The sequence below is a fragment of the Choloepus didactylus genome, chromosome 7, assembly GCF_015220235.1.
Source record: "Choloepus didactylus isolate mChoDid1 chromosome 7, mChoDid1.pri, whole genome shotgun sequence".
Taxonomy (NCBI): domain Eukaryota; kingdom Metazoa; phylum Chordata; class Mammalia; order Pilosa; family Megalonychidae; genus Choloepus; species Choloepus didactylus.
This window is the reverse complement of record NC_051313.1, coordinates 37,665,107-37,685,161: the sequence shown is the minus strand read 5'-3', so window position 1 is coordinate 37,685,161 and position 20,055 is coordinate 37,665,107.

Below are 20,055 nucleotides of genomic sequence, written 5' to 3'. Positions count from 1 at the left end.
CACATACATACAACATTTAATATTAATTAGAGCACAAGTACTGCCTGGGGTTAAAAAAGCTAAAGAAGGAAACTACCAGTCACTCTGCTTTATTAGCTATCTAGTTTTTACCCTTTTTTCAACCTTGACCATTGTGAGGTTTCATCATTAAGCAGTGATATCACTAGTTTTTAATATTTTTTAACCTTTACAACAGTATTAAATTTCCATTTCCACCAACTTGCCGCAACTTTCTATATTCATTCAGGTTTTGTTCCATAGCCTTTCTTTTTCTTCATTCTGAAGCAACCAATCATTTAGAACAAAACTACTTTCTTTTTCCTTCAATAAAAACATCCCTCATACCCTCTACATTCAAGTCACCAAAACAACTCTGGAAATTGTTCTTCAGCAGACATTTCACAACTTATTGTTACCATTAAAATTAAACTTGTTAGAATAATGCTAAATATTCAAAACATTTTAGTTAATGCATTATTGAAAGAGCAATACATATTTTGTTAAACAAGAATTAGCAACACATGTAAGCATTAAATTGGACAGCTGAGTTATTTAACAACATATAAGTCGAGCCTTCATTAGTAGATAGAAGAGTTCCAGGTGAGGGGGTTTTAAATACCATATTTCTCCCCTGTAGGGAGCCCTTCAGGGTCAGATCCACAGTTAGTTTCCTATGTAATTCTAATACCCCATGGGCTTAGGATTTTCAACCAGCGTGGCTGCATGGGCCAGAACCAGAGCCAGTTGACCTTATTTTCTCCAATTTCTAGTGTTTGTGGCACAGGCAAGAGAAAGTTATTATCACTGCTCCATTGCAGCTTGAAGGCAGCCAGCCCCTTTATCTGAGGCCCCTTTATCTGAATTCATAAGACCTGCATGGGCCCAGCAGTTACCTTGTCCATAGGGGCAGGAGCTGGCTGCTTTGGGTCTGGAGTTAATGCTGATACAGGTTGTCAAATTTCCTTCAAGTGTTCCTTAAAAGGCCATTTATTCTTTCAATTAACCCAGATGCTGTGGGATTATAGGGCAAGTAAAAAGTACAAAGGACATCATGTTCTGTAGCACATGCCTGGGTTAATTGTCCAGTGAATGGGGTCCCCCATCACTGTCCACATGTGTGGGGACCCTGAAAAAGGTACTCTAGTGTGCTGGTATGTCAATATTTCTAAACTTTTATCCAGAGCATTTTTCAATTCTGCTTGTGCTAGTCTCATATCTTTTTCTAGCTTTAATTTACCTCCCAGGTAGCTTACAGCCACCTTTGCTGCTAAAGCTTCCTCAGTAGTGGTGCGTACAGCCTCTTAACAATGGCCAGCCCATTGCAGCTGAAATTTGGCTACTAATCCCGCTGGAAAGGTGTGAGCACCTTTGTACTCCCTTAGTGGGTCCCATCCATCCAGGTGGGTAACCACTCCTCCCCACATTGAAGTTCCAGGCCACCCCAGTATCCCTCCCAGGGCCAATGCTCCGCGCCTGCTGCAGGACGGCTATTAGCCCAGCCAGAGAATTATAAAAATTTCCATACTCCCTCGGCAGGTTCCACTCATCTAGGAGGGCAGCCATCCCATCCCCACATAGACATCCATTCCTCCAGGAGGGTGGGCACCCCTCCCCACATGGATGTTGCAGGCCACCCTGGTATCCTGCCCGGGGACTTCTTTCCCTTCCCCAAGGTCATGTCATCAGTGCCTGCTATTTCTTTAGTCTCCAGGCTGGCAACTATTTGATTCTCCTGGCTGTGTTTACCAATTGTCATGGCCCATGAGGGCTTTGCCAGTTCAGAGGCCAAAGAAGACACCAGGCATTGTCTGATACATGAACTTTTATTTAGGGCTTACCCACAGGGTGAGAAGTCATGGAGAGATCATGACGGCTCTCTCAGGCCAGGTGGGCACCACATTCGCAGGAATTGACCGTGTCAATTCCTTTCTTTTAATTGCCAACTTTCAAAGAAAGAGTTGATTGACCAGCTACCACTAATAGTGACAAATGCAATTTTTCTGCCTTTCTATTTTTTGAGTATTGATATTAGCCTATGGTGTTTTTTTTTTTTATTCACAGTATTTATATCTATGAAAATTGTTGTTACACAGTATTTTGCTGGTCTCTTAACTCTCATTCTCCTGAAGGACTCATCCCTATAGTTTTGTCAACGCCACCTCATTTCTCAGATGATGGCCTTCTTTCCTGTTTCACTGAGAAAAGAAGCACTGTGGAGCTAGTGGTAGCCCCTTCATGCTGTTTCCTGAATCCTTTTGACATTATCCCATTTCATTCAATAGCTCCTAGCTTTCCTGAATAAGATATCCTAGGCTCACTTTGTACCTTCCCTGCCCAAGATATCAAATTAGCATTTTTCAAGGAAGCCTGGATCCATTTAGTGGTGAAGGATATTAGAGACCCTATTTTGTATGCTAGGTCTGAATACTTTAAATATTAATTGAAAATTGAATACTAAACTACTTTCTTTAAAACATGCTGAACTTAAAAGGACAAACTAATCAAAAGAAAGCTGAAGTAGTAATATATATTTCAGACAAAGCAAATACAGAAGAAAGAAAATATTGTGGGATGAAGAGGGCATTACATAATGTCAAAGTTGTCAGTTATCAGAAAAGACATGACAATCCTTCATTTGTGTGCACCTAGCAACAGAGTGCCAAACTGCTTAAAGCAAATACTGATAGAACTGCAAGGAGAAATAGACAAATCCACTACTAGAGCTGTAGACTTCATCACGCCTGTCAGTAACTGACAAGTCCAGCAGGCATGCACACACAAAAAGAATGAAATACTGATATTTGCCACAAAATGGATGAACCTTGAAAATATAATGCTAAGTAAAAGAAGCCAGTTACAAAAGCCCACATATTGTTTGATTCTATTTATACCAACTATCAAGAATAGATGAATCCATAGAGGCATAAAGTAGATTAATGATTGCCTATGACAGGCAATGGGGAAAGGGTTTAGAGAAAGGTACGAGTGACTGCTAATGGATATGGGGGTTCCTTGTGATGTGATAAAAATTGTTCTAAAATTAGGTTGTGGTGGTGGTTGCACAGTTCTGTGAATATTGTAAAAATCATTGCACTTTACACTTTAAATGAGTGAATTGTATGGTATGGAAACTATATATTGATAAAGCAAGTAAATAAAATAAAGGTTCAAAGTTTGGTTTTGGAAAAAAAATATGCTGAACTTTATTTCAGCCTCTCTCAACAATTCAGAATTGACACTATAAGTATCAGGTATTTGTACTTTATTTTAGTACCGGGATATCCTTTTGGGCAGTTTGTCTATGTGCTTAAGGAATTAAAAATTTTCTCATTTTCTAACTTATTAGAAGTTTTACACATTTTTTTTCTTGCCATTTTGCATGCCTGAAGTATCAACTCCTTGCTCACTTTTTCTCTTTCCCATTTGATTCTTGTCTAGCAGCCAGCTTGTTTTTTGTTTTGTTTTGTTTTTTTGTTTTTATATTAGGGGCTGGGCACACTTGTAGGAATTGTATATAAAATAAGAATTCATAAGTTTTGGATCGGGTCTGATTAACTCTCCCAAAGTAAAATAGATATCTTTATTATTTTAAAAATATTAAAGTGGTATGACAAAGTCTATTCTGGTTATTTTAGTCCTTGGTTGCTTCTAAGCAAAGGATGCTGCTAAGTGATACTGGGGTTAGCTTTGTAATTGAATATATTACACGAGGCCTCCTCAAACCTTTCTAGCGAAGAACTCTGTGGGTAGAAAGCAGTGAAAGTAAGTCTACCAGGATTAGGTCAGAAGAGGTAAGAGAGGCACCTATACTTCCCATACCTAGGGCATTTCTTTCAATCTTAAATTTTAAAAAAATTTGAAAATCAATATAGCTGTTGCATTTTAATTGTTACCTAATCAATTAATCATTGATCAATGAACATGTATTGCAAGGCACTATTTTAGGGACTAGGAAAAAACAGTGTACAAAACTCACAAATTCCACTCTTTATGAACATCTTATTCCAGCAAGGAAAGCCATATAATAAACAATAGATAAGTAAAATGGTTAGTGTGTTAGGTGGTAAGGAGTGCACTGGAGAAGGCATGGAAGGGAGAAAGGCAGTTCAATGAGGAAGATGGTCAAAGCAGGCCTCACTGAGAAGATGGCATTTAAAGACCTGAAGAGGGTTAGGGACCAAGGCATATTGATGTCTGGAGAAGAGTGTTCCAGGGAGTGGAAATAGCAAGTGCAAACGCTTATGAGAAGTGGCTTGACTGATGTGTGTTCAAGGAATAGAAAGGGGGTTAGCGTGGCTGTAGCAACAAGCAAGAGGGCGAAGAGCAGTGGCAAAGCTCAGAGATGGTTTGGGATCTGCATAGTATGGGCCTTCTCTTTGTGTTTGTCTTTTTCTTTGAGTAAACTCCTCTAGTGTATTGAATAGAAGAGACTATTATTTTACTTAGGTTTTGGAAGCATCACTCTGGCTGTCAAGAAGAATCAGAGTGTAAAGGGAAAAGGAAGAATTATATTAACCAATTAGGTGACTGTTGCATTAATTGTGAGATGATGGAGTGGACTTAGACTGGAGTTGAACATTGGAACTGGTAGGAAGTGCTTATTGTCTGAATGTATTTTGAAGGTCAAGTTGGAATGATTCGCTTATGGATTGGGTATGTGGTAGGAGAGAATGAGAGGAGTTAAGAGGTATACAAGCTTTTCAATTTGAGCAACTGGAAAAATGCAGATGCTATTTACTGCGATGATGCAAACAAAAGGAGGAGCAGGTTTCCTAGGGGAAAACAGGGGTTTAGTTTTGGATGGCTTGAGTTTAAGGTCGATACCCAAAAGGCAACATTAAGGAACCATTTATCTTCATTTAGAGTATGAGCCTAGATGAAAATAAATGGCCCTAAAATTGATCCCAGTGGCACATCATCTCCTTTGTAAGTAGAGGAGAGCAGAGAATTTAGTACAGATACAGATAGGTGGATAGTTGTGGTGGTAGGAGCTAGGGAAAGCTTTTTTTTGAGTGCTTCTGTTTTCTCAGTGAAATAGAAAACAGTGCCATCATCTGAGAATGAGGATGGGGGAGGAAGTATATGAGGTTTCACCAGAAAGGAGATACAGTATAGGAAAGAGCAATTTTGAAGAGTGAGAAGGTGAAGGGCCTGGAATAGCACAGCCTGAAAGCTCTGAGACTAACTAAAACCAAGGTCAGGAATTCAATGTGGGGCCATTCAGTGTAGTCGTGTCGTTTAGGATGGCAATGTTCAGCTGTATGAGTGAAAGCACCAAGTGCTTGGAGAGTTGGATTTAACCAGGATTGGGCCTTTGACATATGAGAACAATGAAAGAGGATGGGGAAGGGAACTGGGGGAATGCAAAGGAGTGATTATAATGGAAAACCAGGGAATTTGAGCTGGGTAAAGATGAATGAGATGTCAAAGTAGTAACAGACAGTGCAACAATGGTTGTATCAATGGATTTCAGGTTCCAGTGGGGTTGGGGAATTGTGAAAATAATCTAGATAGAAAGAAGGTGATGGTCCATGAGTGTGTTACTTGCAACTGAATTATGTAGGAATTGTACTTACTGGTAATGAAATGGTCCAAAAGGGAATGATAGAAGTTTGTGGCTGATATATAGTAAAGGACAAGCTCTCTGGAGAGCAAGTCGTCAAGAAACTGAGAGGACAGGTTATGAGAGATTGGTGTGTTCAAGGAATAGCAATGAGATTTTGGAATCACCATAGGTTATGACAAGAATCAAATGGGAGAGGGAAAAAGTAGCCAAAAGCTAATATTTAAGGCATGATATATAGATTTGGAGCTCTGAGGATGAGTGGTGATTGCTATAGTCTAATGATATAGAATTCAAAACTGGGGAATTTTAGATGGGAGGGAATGGAATTGGTCTGAAAGCTGCAACGAGGTACAAGAGTTGTGGGGATGAAAAGAGCCACCTCCTTAGAAATTGCCGGAGAAGCAGTGCCATGATTTCATTTAGAGCAAGAACAAACATAAAGATGTTGAAGATACAGGAAGTGTTGCGGACAACTCATCAGAAGTTCTAGAAGGCATAGTGGTTGAGGAAGGAGAGCTTTGGGACTAAGGGACAACCTGGGAGTATCAGACTTCCTAGAAGACTGTTAGAAACAGAGATGTAGGGTATAATGAGATTAATCCTGAAAATGCCAAGACAGATAGTGATGTTGAGGCTGTGAGTGCTGGGTGGACAGGGCTGGGGTGGGTCTTGTTAAAAGCAGCTACAATTCTACAGTCTTTCCCCCATTTCTACCAGTGATGGTGTGAAGGCACAGGAAATAGCATTTTGATGGAGCATGAGTTGCTGAGGGGCTTCCTTCCTCTTTACTCCTTTTACTGGATGGGGAAGATTAGAACAGTAGTTTTGCCTAGAGCTGGCAAAGTATTAATGGCTTCTCTTCACTCCTGTGCAAGGTAGAAAATTAGGAAAAATACAACACTTATAAAAAATGGAGTAAAAATGACCATTCCATGAAAATTCACCATAAGAATATGTGCCATATTTTTTTTCCTGTGGCTTTGAGTGCTGCTGGGTTTATAAATACGCTTTGTTTGAGAATCATGGCCTCAGTAGTGGAGCATGACAGGACCACTTCATGCACACAATTTAATTTAATGTGCACAAAAACACCATGGGGTGGTTCCTTGTCTGTATTATCAAAGTTCAAAAAGCATTGGAAATTGGAAGTTTTACCTAACTCATTTAGCAGCAAAATCTCAACTGACATGAGCTCATTTGGTGGCAAACTGTATATAATCTTTATTTATTTGACTTACTGTGAATAGTCATACTCATGAAATATTAACATATTTGATTACCTGGAACTGCCTGAGAGTCTGGCTGGATGTTCCATAATATATGGTACGTGGGTCCTATTAATTTTCTAAAAATCTGAGAAACTCTCAATTTCAGAACAAATTTGGCCTCAAGGATGTTGGCTAAGGGAATGTAATCCTGTACTCACGTTCTACAGGAAAGAAAACCAATGTTTAGAGACTTAATTAACTTGCCCAAGGCTATAGGTAGTAAGTAGGAGAACCAGATTTGAACCTGGTTCTGTGTGAGTCTATCCCATTGACTGTGGAATCAGCCTTAACCAATTACTTTCAGTGATCGCTGGCTTGTTAATGCAGCTCTTTAACACTCTTTGCACACCCAGGGAACTGAATGCAGAGGAAGAAAAATCCCACGAGAATTTGAATAACCTTATTTTGGATAAACTTGACGAATCTGGATCCCCATTAATAGGAGACGTGCCTGTCTGTCTGTCCTAACCAGAGAGATGGATCAAATCAGAAGGAATGAACTTTTTCTGGTAACTCAGAAGCAGAATCTCCTCTTTGAAGTTAAGTTGATACATTTAGCCAGTGCCTGCCTTTACTAAAATTACCCAGCTGAATGGTTGTATGCACAAAAGATATAAGGTCTCAATCAAAAGGGAATTTATTTCCTGCACTCTTCTACACCACAACTACTGCTAGTAATAGCGAATATTGACGGAATGCTTGCAATTTTCCAAGTTCTGTGGTAAGCGCTTTATATGCATTACAACATTTAATGCTTAAAGAAACCCTTTGAGGTAGGTAGTATTTATTATCCTCCTTTTATGACTGAAGAAATAAAAGATTAGAGAGGCTTAGCAAATTGTTCAAGGTCACACAGCTAGTGAATGGGAAAGATAGGCTTCAAACCTGTGCTGCCGGCCCTGGAAACAGCTGTTTAAAACCAATAAGCACAATGTCTTGCAAAAGTAAATAATGATGGCAATAACAATAGCTACCAATTTTGCAAGTCTACTATGAGTCATATACTTTATACACATTATCTCATTTTATCCTGACAGTAATCCTGAAATACTGGTACAACTACCACTTTATGTTTTAGCTGGAAGAACTAATTTTCAGAGAGTCAAATCCTTTGCCTATGGCTGTACACTTAGTACTAACTCCTTTCTCTTAGTAAGTGAAGGTGGTGAAGTCTGAGAAGAAAGGAGTTTCCGTTTATCATCCTGTTTACCTTTCTGTTTATCCTGTTAGCTACTGGGGTGTATTTTTCACAGTAAGTTCAGGGTAAGAAGCAAGGAGAATGATGACTTACCCTTTTAGCTTACATTCTACAGGGTTTTCTTATCTACTCATCCCTTTCTTGACTTTCCCCCCTTTTTTCTCCTTGAAGGATGCTTTTTGGTGAAAGAGGAAATAAGAAATGGTGACTTCTGGCTTGAGTCATGATGCTCTTCGAAGCCTTTGATAACAGCAAGGAGAGGTGTGTTTTGCAGGTGTTTCTCTCTGAAGAAACCAAAGGGCCTAAAGCCACCCCCAGGGAAATGCAGGTGTTTCTCTCTGAAGAAACCAAAGGGCCTAAAGCCACCCCCAGGGAAATGCTCAATTGAAAGTTAGATGTTGAGGAATTTGACTTGTGAAAATAACGTTAGAAGATGTTTCAAGAGCTGAGTCCCTAAGCATTACTTCTTAGGAAAGAATCTTAAGCCCACTTCAGAGTAATAGGAACTTTCTCAGGTTGCATTAAAGCACACGGTACTGACAAACACACTATTTTGTGGTGTGTTCTGGAAAACTGCCTTCTCATTTCTTGGATCCTTTCCTTTTAGCTTCTTGGCTGGTGAAGGATGTCTCCAGCTGCTTCTACCTTCTGGGCATAGGGTCTCATCCTCCCTTCCTGATGATGATGTGTGTTGATGCTGCTTTTCTGTCTTGGGTCTCAGCTACTGTCAAAGGCAGGCTGTCCCTGTATCAAGGGCAAGAGAGGAACTAGTGGCCTCTCATCTGCCTTTCATTCCATATGGAGCAGTTTTTCCCTCCCACTTCCCTTCCCATTCATCAATCAGTCCTTGGGGAAAGAAATCCAATGAGCTTTCACCAACTGCCCATTCCCTACCAGAAAATGATTTTTCTGCTAATGTCACACTCTGCCAGGGATCAGTGAGCTCTGTGACCCCATCTTGTGCTCTTATTTAGGACTTCTTTTCACTTCTTGGTCCTCTATCCCTAAGGAAACAGTTCAGAGAAAGCATTTTATGGAAGTTTGGAGTTTTACGTAGTACCATGTATTGGGATTGCTCTTGACTGACACTGAAATGGTAGGTGTGGCTGGAAGGTTTGAGGCTCTGTCTCTTGAAAGAAGCTAATCAGCTAGGTATATTGAAGTCACATCAGTTCTAAAGATGGCGAGAATTATCCCCACTTACATTAGCCTTATCTTGGCATTTATTGATGAGAAAAAGTATTGAGAAGGACTGTACTCACTGAAAATCCTTTGGAAACATAAACTGCTAGAATATTGATCATTACTGTTTTTTTAAGCAGTTCATTATAAGAAATATTCTAATATCCTTCTTAAGTAACTCTGATAATATCTCCAATCAAAAATTATTATGGAATGTTTCAGGATTCTTATTACTGGTATGATTAAACCTGGGGAGGTGATTACCTCGGGGCTTTTTATTTTGGTGTACTCTATTTCCTTTTCTGTGCATGTTATGGATTAATTGCCTAGTTTGCCTATGCTTCTCTATGTAGAGGAAAAAACCAAATCAAAATTTCAGTAGCTCTTCTAAGCTACAATGGGGTCTGGTGTGTTTGCTGTTTGGAGAGAGATTTTAGCCTGAAGTCCTGATAATTCCCAGGAGCAGTGGTTTAGCAAAGAAAGAATCAAGCTTCCCCCACAGGACTGTGCTTAGGATTTGGAGACATCCTGACTCCAAAGTGGGAGCCCTGCGTGGGGAGTGTAGTTGGAATGCAAAGGCTTGTGGAGCTGAGCCATCTCTCTTGTCAGCCATGTTAGTAGGAGTGTGACTCTCAAGGCTTTGCACACATTCGTGAAAAAACTGTACAGGGAAGAGAAGAAATGAAATATTTAAAAAAGGAATACATTATCTAACCAGAAAAATACAGCAAAACATTATTTTTATTTTAATTAGCAGTACACTAGGAGTCTGGTTTACTGTGGGCTCCTTAAAATTTAAAAACAGCAGATGTGGTAGGCTCTCCTGTGGTTACAAGCCTAGAACTTTTAGGAAGAAAATCTTTCTAAAGGGACAGAATTGAAAGCTGAGATCCTCTAGGGGAACTGTGGTTGGGGGATCATAGAACTGAGATTCTTCCCTAATACTTGGTTCTGAGGTTGAGGTATATATTATCTCTGAAGGAAAGGAACCAAGTACAGCCAAGTAAAGAAGAGTCAGCTAATCTATCAGCCAAGTTAGCTTTGTGGAAAACAACAGTGCACACATTAGGTAAGGAGCATGTCTCTTCATTTAAAAGGCAGCCTGAGACTAACCAAGGATGGTTCTAATGCAAGGGTAGAAAAGGATTATAGGCATATTGCTAGATGATACAGGATTGCTGCCTACAAAGTGATTATCTTTTGTTACTAGGCAAAAAAGAAAAAAGAAATCAACTGTTAATCAAGAGAGTGGGAATTATGTGAGGAGGTATAAACAGCATATAATTGAGTTCATAATTACTTGATTTGTTTAAACCACTTTATATCTCCCTCAGCTTAAAGACTTTTAACTGTACTTAAAAATGGAAATACAATTACCAAAATTAATATATACTCCTTTTTAAAATTCAAGAAATATGGAAAAGCATAAAGAAGAAAATGCAAATAATCTTTAACCACACCTCTGGGGATAAATGCTATTAATGAAATATTTATATATAAATGTGCATGAGTTTAAACAGGAGTAGGAACATATTTTATATGCTCTTTTGTAGCTTTTTTTTTTTTTTTTACTTGATATATCCTGGATTTCTTACAGATCAACAGATGTAGATATGCATCATTATTTTTAATGGTTGCCTTTTATTCCATCATATGTCTGTATCATAATGTTTTTCAACTAATGTTGTTTTGATTCTAATCAATCCTATTGGCTTCCACCCTCTAAGCATGGACATTTGTGGCTGTTATTCAAACCTACTGTTGCCTTAGCCTAATGTAAATATTTATCATATTTTCTCTCTTAAAAATGGAAATAGATTACTAGGTATATGAATGAAAGATGGTTTCTTCCTGATGCAAAAACATAGCTGATTAGTGAGCCATTTTTATGAGCAATACTCTCTGAATGAGAAAGCTCAAGACAAGGTGAGGAGTTCTACTTAAAGAAAATAACAAATGGGACCAAAATACATTCTTGAAAGGATATTTGAATAGGAAAAGAAATATTTTGGGAAAGTTTACTAAACCACTCAAACATGGGAAAAACAATATTTAAAGTAAGCAATGATTTCTTACATTTAAGGATTGGTAAAAAAAAGAAGCAATCAGCAGGTATTTTCCTAATGTGACTATTTGCATAGCATGTTGGAATAGTGTTTGGAATTTTTGGTTAATATTTCATTTTAGCTCTATTAACAAATAAATCTATTTTTGATTTGTATAAAGCCACTATGTAAAAAAGAGAATAAGAAAAGCGGAAAAAAGAAATTCATAACATTTACTTTCCAAGTTATTGTCTGTAGGGAACTTGATGATTCACATCACAAGTCCGTTCTTATAATAATCTTCACCTCACAGGTGTACCCTAATCCTATTCAAAATGCCTTGGAGAAAATACACAGTCTTCTGTTGTAGCCAACCTCAAACCATAAAGAGACAATAAATTCTGTAGTCATCTTATCTTAAAATATTATGATATTTCAGCATCCATGAACATAAATCAAAGACAGGGAAACTTTCCCTCAATTTAGTGAATGTTTTCCCTCGAATCACAGTGGAAACATTTTAAATTGTCAATGAGTGTCCCACAGATATGTCACTAGAAAGTTTCTTGCAGCATAAGGTTGCCATATTTTAACCTGTAGTGAGGTTACCAACATTTACCTGAATTCTTAAGATACTTCAATTCCTGGGTGGAGCTATCTATCAGATAAGTTTAGTGTTGCCACAACCAAGGAAAAGTTTTTATGTTATAAATACAGAACCTTACTCAGGAAAACATCAAATGCTCTTCCCAAACCTTTCCATTCCTCATTCATCAAGAAGGAAGGCAACAGAAAAAATGATCCACTGCATCTTGGTTCTAGTGTATAACACAATTACATCGGAATGCATAGAAATGTGACATCTATGGAGAGTAAACTCATCAACGAGGGACTTTTATCCAATGATGCAGAATATCTATGGGGCCAAACACATTGCCAGGATACCAAATATCTCTGTTCTCTTTAAGTGGAAAATATTAGTAGGCCTTTCTGTGGATTGAGAGATTTCCTACACTGGATTTTTGCTGCCTTCTGATCATCTATTCCCTCTTCCTCTTTCATTACACTATCTTGGTTTTCAATAAGGTGTCTAATCCTTGCCCATACAGCACAGAAGTTTTCCCTATCCCTTCTCTAAATTTATGGGCAGACCTAATTGGCTAACGGGAAATCACGTATTACTTTCCTCGGTGAATAATCTGGCAAATCGCATTTCAGTACCATACATTTCTCAAGTTTATGCTTGTACTTAGTCTACACAAGAGGTTTTGAGGCCTATTTAATTCAAGTCCCTGATTTGTGATTAATCCTGAAGGTTCTGGTCTGAATAGGGGAAATGGATGGGAGACTCTAACAAACCTGAGCAGCTCAGAGATTGATCTTTGCAGCTACCCAGTTTCTACAGAAACTACGGAGGACGGGAAGACAATCAAAATTCCACTTTGTGATTCCACTAGGAAGTTTCTGTAGATTTACTCCATTTAGTAAACTCATATACCATTGCCTAAGTTTGGTTCTCTGACAAGTCCTATAATTCTGAACAGTGTTCCTCCAAAGTTGTAACCCCAATAGTAGTGTTATCTCTGTTACGTTTCTTTGAGTTTCTAATATTATTCTAAAAATCATTTTGGCCAGGGCTTACCTGGCCCCCACTTGTTTGTTACATAATCCAAACAAGTTGACAGTCATATTGAAAATGAACTCCTGAGGAGTCTTATAGTTTTAATTCAGTGGTTCTAGATCTTAGCTGCCAGAACACAGTGAGGATGGGCATGTAATATCTGATTTTCAATTTCTTTTTATGAATAAAAAGTTTCTCATGTAATTCCAATGTGTCACCAAGTTTGAGGTGCAGTGGAGTGATGGAATTTAGGGTCAAAATTCTTGAGACTTGCCTGCTACCCCTCCTTCCATTATGATGTGTATATACACTCAATTTTAACTTTAATAAATCTGCCTGAAATCACATATAAAGAAAAAATACTGCAAATGGAAAGTATAATGTCTATTGTTACAACTGATTTTCTTTAAAGAATCTTCTTGTGATTTTACATGATGTTTCCCACAGAAGGTTCCCTAGAATATTTTTTCCAGATATTTCTTTTCTCTAAAGTTTCATATTCACAGAAACCACAAAGAAAAAAATCTCTCATACTTGCTCTGATTTATTCCTCTCCTCATTGCCATCGTCGCCCTTTCTCTGAAGGTGTCTAGCTATGCTGGTGCCCTGGGACAGCTAAAATGTACCATGTGACCCCATTTCTCCTGATGCCTAGAGCCACGGGGAAGGGCAGCATCTTTCCTTCTGTGTGTGTGGTACTGCGATAGTTTGAGGCTGAATGGACCCCAGAAGATCATGTTCTCAAAGCCAATCTGTTCCCCTGGGTGTGGAACCATTGTAAGTAGGATCTTAAGTTGAGCTGTGACCCATCTCACTCAGGGTAGGTTTTAAGCCCCTTACTGGATTCCTTTATAAGAGGATAAAATTCAGAGAAAGGCACAGAGAGGAATACAGAAGCTGAGAGACAGAAACAGAGAAGAAGTCACAGAAGCCAGAAGCAACAAAACCCAGAAAAAAAAGGAGAATCCATGTGCCTTGCCATCTGATAGAGGAGCCAAGGATCACTGGTATCCTGTCTTCAGGAAGAAGGAATGTCTTGATGATGCCTTGATTTGGACATTTTCATGGCCCCAGAACTGTAAGCTTGTAAACTAATACATTCCCATTGTTAAAAACCTGCCTGTTTCTGGTACATGGCACTTTTGCAGCTCTAGCAAACTAAAACAGGTACAAAATTCTTGTGGAGAATTTTTGTCGAGCAGAATTCTCCAACTTTGTACAGGTTTCTGTTTCTTCTACATTATACACAGTTTCGGGGAATCATAATATGTCTGCGAGCATTTTTCATTGAGTGTATGAATACCACTCACTAAAATGTCCTTTAATCCAATTCCTCCCCAAGGAATGGCAATTAAAGGAACCTCACCACTCTGAGGTTTCAAAGGCTTTGTGGTTGCATTCCATGGAAAGACAAGAGCAAAATCATGGTAAACACCAAAGCAATGGAGTAAAGCAGCATAAATCTTAATAGTTTGGGAGGGTATATTTGCACAACCAAGGAACAAAATGCTAATACTGCATTGAGGTAATATTTGCCAGATTTAGAGAGAAAAAATAACCCATATAAGTAGCCCAGTTAAATCTGAATCCCAGATAGACAATGAATATTTTCAGTATAAATATATCCCATGAAATATTTGGGATATATTTATACTAAAATTATTTGTTGTTTATCTGAAATTCAGATTTAACTGGGCATACTATATTTTATCTGGCAACTTTCAACTTTAGGTAGGTTACCTTAACTCCATCCTGAAAAATTTGTTTCTATATTTTCCTTAGAGTTATCCTCTCTGAAGTTACTGAAGGCAATGTTAGGAATCAACAAGACTCTGGACTCTCTATCTCATGGGTTCTCAAATTGTAGTCCCTGGGAACTTAGAAATGTGACTTCTCAGGCTGCAGCTTGGACTTAGTGAAGCAGAAACTGATTCAGCAATTTTTGTGTTAATAAGCCATCCAGGTGATTCTGATGGATGCTCAAATTTGAGAACCACTGATCTGTCTCAACCCAGGTTGCCCTTCTACCAGTATAATTAACTTCTACCCACCTATAAATCTTAAAGAAGCCAAGTTAAAATAAAATAGCATGAGTGTGGAATTCTAAACACTTGGACAACCAGGTTGTCTTGATAAATGATGTAATAAGAACAACTTAAAATTATTAAAAATTCTGTCTTTTTATAGCTCTTTACATAAAATTGGCACTCTGTTACTGACTAGAACTGCTTTGTTATAAACATCCTCATCATTCTGTAAGTGTAAATAATATTTGCATTCTTTGAGGATGCTGTGAAATCACCCAGGCCAGGGACTTGTGAACTATAGAAATAAATATTTAACTCTAAAACATGCTTTGCATGAGTTTATGAGACCCTTTAGGTCCAGGACTCTGAATACCTGAATTCCAAGGAAAAACACCACACCAACCTCAAAGTATCATGATTTCCTTTTCACGGGGGAAAAAAAATGTGGAATTGAAATTGAACATGATAGTTTAAATAAAATGCTGATTTTAATAGAATGAAGTGAGTTTTTCATATGAGTATATCAAATGATATAACAGGATACTGGTTTCATTTTGTGTAATTCTTTGTGCAAGGCAAGTTCTCTGGGAAACTCAAGACTCATTATATATCGTGGAGGGGATTAGGGGAGTATGTAATTTGGGTCAGTTTTAAATTGCATTTTATAAAAACAGATCTCCCTTTGTGGAGACATACCAAGCAAATGATGTGAGGTATGGGCTTAAGATACAAACCAGGGCTGGCAATAATGTGTTATGAATGAGATGAAATGTCAGCTTCCTTTTGGGAAGTATCATGGTTTTGAGAAAGGCTGCTAGTACTTGTTCTATATACTTTAGATGGTAAGAGTAGGCAACATTTTTAATTTGTGTCTCTGAGTATCTCCATTTTGAAAATGAACAGTACAATGTATTCACTACATATTCCATAAATAAACTGTAAGGATAAATGAGGTATTTGCAGTAAGATGTTAACTGCTATTTCAGTTACCAGTGTTCTTTTAGAGGCCTTGAGAATAGAAAAGGATCTGTTCTTGGATAAAATGTGAATATGGACTATTTGGTCCAAGAAGTTTTGTGAAATCTGATGTGGTTTTAGCCAGCTGTCGTATGTGAGGTTTCTAAGAGTTTCAGGATTCCCAAGCAGAAGCAGGCTTACTGAGTGGGGACCAGAATGGACTGACCAGGCTGGCTCAGGAGTGGTGTGTCAGCATTTGGAATTTTCATTGTTGTTGAATGGAACTTCATGAAATTGCTTTCAACTAATTCATCATCCTTACCCCATCTCCTCTGATATCCACGGTGATGCTGTTACCAAAAACAAGGGCCTCCTTTTGATATGCACCTCTCCAAATAACCAAGCTGTTCTGGCCAGGTGGGCCCTTCCTGCCAAAAATCAGGTTTGTCTTCAAATCCTTGATATTGCTTTAAATATCTATTTGGGGTCATTAGAGTTTACTTTTTGCCTGTGCTTGGACTCTTGGCTCTATTTTGGGGCCAGAAGAAATTATTTTGAAATTATTTTGTGAAAGTAATCTAATTACTTTCACATTACAAAATATTGCCCAGATCTAAGTGAGCATTGCAGTACTTCTCTGTACCTGGAATCCCAGGCAAGGAAGGGCTTACAGCTTTCAAATGGGCAATGGCGTTACATAATATAAATGTCAGAGATTGAGCTCTTCACTATTGAATTAAAGAAATGCTTTATCTGCATATGCAGTCAGAGATTTTCTCAAAGTTACATTCTGGGAACTACAAATAGGTAATGTGGTTATGGTTTAAAAATAATTAAATTAAAATCAAAACTGTGAGTTAATGTAGTTTCCTTAATTAATTCCTAAGGCTATATATTTTGTAGCAATTCCTCTAACTAGAAGTAGAGATGTTTACTAAGGACATGGGATTAATATCATTAGAAGAAAGAACACACAAATGTGTAGTTATATCTTGATGTTTTGGAATGTAGGAGTCAGATTACTTAAAGACAAAAATCAGTTAAACCCAGATATCAGGGTATTGGATTTAAAAGTTCTTATTCTGTAACAAAGGAATTTAATGAGAAAACCATACTATGATTGAAATTTGCCTTGTTATTTATTTATTTAGTTTTGCAAATCCTTTCACCAATCAAGTGTATTTTTCATATTGGGAAAATATAAACTCTAATCTCTGTCATCTAAAGAGTTTTGCTAATCTTTCAAACAAAGTCTAAAGGAATAACTAACTTTTATTTTAACCTAACATACGCAGGTAATTTGGGATCACTTTATCTAATGTAAAGGTTTTACAAAACATCAATATGAGTTTGGAAAATGAAGTAGACATTGACTTCTGGAGTTAAATAGTATTAGACTCTTTATGAGTTAAATTTCCTTTGATTTGCTGAAATTAAACTAATGCTTTGTATATTCCATTATTTTAGAATTCCTTCCTTGTATTAGAACATACGTTGTGATTTATATATAAAAAAGTATCCAGTGGTTAATGGTGTGCTTCCAATACAGATGTCTAGGTCTGATTTTGTAATGAGCTGCACATCTGGTACACATCTATGCCCCCTCCTTGGACAGTCAGAGTGATGTGTGGTTACAGGTAGTTGTAAAGTCTGGCAGTACCTTGAGGAATGTATGGCAAAATCTTGCATTCATTATATGAGTTGATGCCTCTGGTTTTCAATTTTCCTGTGAATTTAGGATTCTTATGTAGTAAATCCACATTAATCTTTCAAAATTATCAGAGGATTCTTAAGATTCTTCCAGGCCGAATTTCCATAGAGACTTCAGTAGACCTATATGTTGGCCATATTCATTTTATATATCAATTTCCCCAATTTTGACTGGTCTACAAATCCAATGAATTGTTGACAAACATTCTTTACCTTGCCAATAGTTTTTTGGGGACTACTGCCTGCCTCAGAATATTACTGAAAATAATTTAACTTGTTGCAAACATTTCTTAAAAGGCTCCATTCTCCGAGTATACAAAAACACATTTTACTTTTGTGTCTTTTCTATCTTTTGTTCAGTTAATTTAATCAAATGCAAAGTTCAGGCACTGATTATCTTACAAGAAGTTCATTAAATTAACATGCCACAGAAATATGCTTGAGCTATTTTAGGTAAAATGGGGAATTTATTGTTAGGATCTGGAACTATTTTTTAGATTCAGATTTCTTAGATGCAAGATTTCGCCATACATTCATTAAGGTACTGCCGGAAGTACTGTAAAGACTCAGGAATGGTAGGAACTAGAAGACGTAGAGTTGCCATAGAGCATCTAAGGCATTCACTGTCTCGGACTCTTTCTGAGTTTATGCTTTTCTCTTAAACTTGGTTGTTCTCCCGTCTGTCTCCGTGGAATTCCTCTCTGTGCTTTTTCATATGCTCGTGGCCAAACACATCCAGTTGTACGTCTCCACAGTTCATTAAAATTTGCTTGTACAAGTTGACAATTATTAGCTATAAGAAGAATGTATTGATATACATTATTTAAATTAGAAAGAGCTCTATAGTTGTTTTTTATTGTAAGTTATAGAGAGGAGCATTTTAAACTTAAAGAAGGCAAAATTTGTGATGAAAATGCCTGAACTAGTGGTTAAAGTGATGAAATCAGACACGCCTTCAGAAGACCAAATGAAAAAACTAGTCTGAATCTTCTTTATTGTTGTAAAACAATAACTTAAAAATAAAAATTCTGACAAGAGTGATGAAAATTTTCTGAAATTGGGATGTTTATTAGCTGGAAATAGACTGAATATATTCCATTTTGTTTGGAGACAGTTTCAAATTCTAGTATAAATCCATTCAAACTCAAGTGCAATTTTGAAACACACAATAAATACCAGGAAAAAAAAAAAACAAAAAAAAAAACTCTAGACATTTTCTCAACGAAGTAAAATGACGGCAAAGTTTCCTGATCAGTTATGTATAGTATGACCAGGATAAAAACACATAGTCCATAGTAAGCTCATTTAAAATGTCATATAAAGGCAAAGGTAAGTGTTACTGGCTCTGACTAGGCCATAAAGCCCAAGAAAAATGGAAAATAAAAATTTCTGTTCTGTCATAGGTTTTATGGGGTGTTGGCGGTGGTGAGAGAGGGAGTGCTATTGATTATCCCAAACTAGCAATAAGCTTTATAAACAATCATTTAAATTAAAACTGCTACTTGATCTGCATTTACAAAAATGTATTGGAGATACTTACCAAAACTTTTAGAAAAATACATGCTGGGAAAGATCTGGGAAATTTATCAGTTAACACAGATTGTAGTAGTTTTACAATTATGGCCAAATTTTTATGAACTTTTATGTCCAACAGTCACTTTAAACTGATGAATTCATTTATATTGTGAACTCAGCCATACACAGATTATTTTTTCTCAAATGCAAGCTGCAAAATAGCATCTGTAGAGATAGGTTCTTCTACCAAACGTGGCAATTCATGCAACTGAAGAAGAGAGTTTAAACCCATTGGCAAATTGATGACAAATTACAAATAGAATGTAGGTTGTGAGGGATTGAAGTTCTCTGGTGAGAGGGAGTTTCTATGGATTTGAGTCAATATACTTAAAAAACAAATTCTACTTGCTATTACATACAAAAGGGAGCTCTCCCCTCTGGAGGATTTATGGAATCACTCAGTGAGAATATTGAACTCATAGGTTTAATGTAGGTCTATGCATTTTTGACTTTTTCCTCAAAGTTCAGTGACTATGGTTAGTATATTTTCCCAGAAACTCCTCTCTCATCTATACAAGTTATCAAAGGGACTTCAAATTTTTCTGGGGAAAAATTTATGTCTCTTGCTTTGCAAATTACAACACTTGCTCATTTGAACAATCAATGTATGAGAGATTATATCAATATTTGCCATGAAAGATGTGATTGCAATGACCACAAAACTGGTTGAATGGAATCCGTACTTTGACCAAGATGGAGCTGGATTCTTGCTGTTATTTAAATAGCTTGGTTTTGTAGTATCTAAACAATGCGCAAAACATATTTCGAACACTGTTATGAGGCATTAAGAAACACTTGATGTGCCGGTTTGAATGTATTGTGTCCCCCAAATGCCATTATCTTTGTGGTCTTGTGGGACAGACAGACGTTTTGGTGCTTGTTAGATTTGCTTGGAATGTGCCCCAC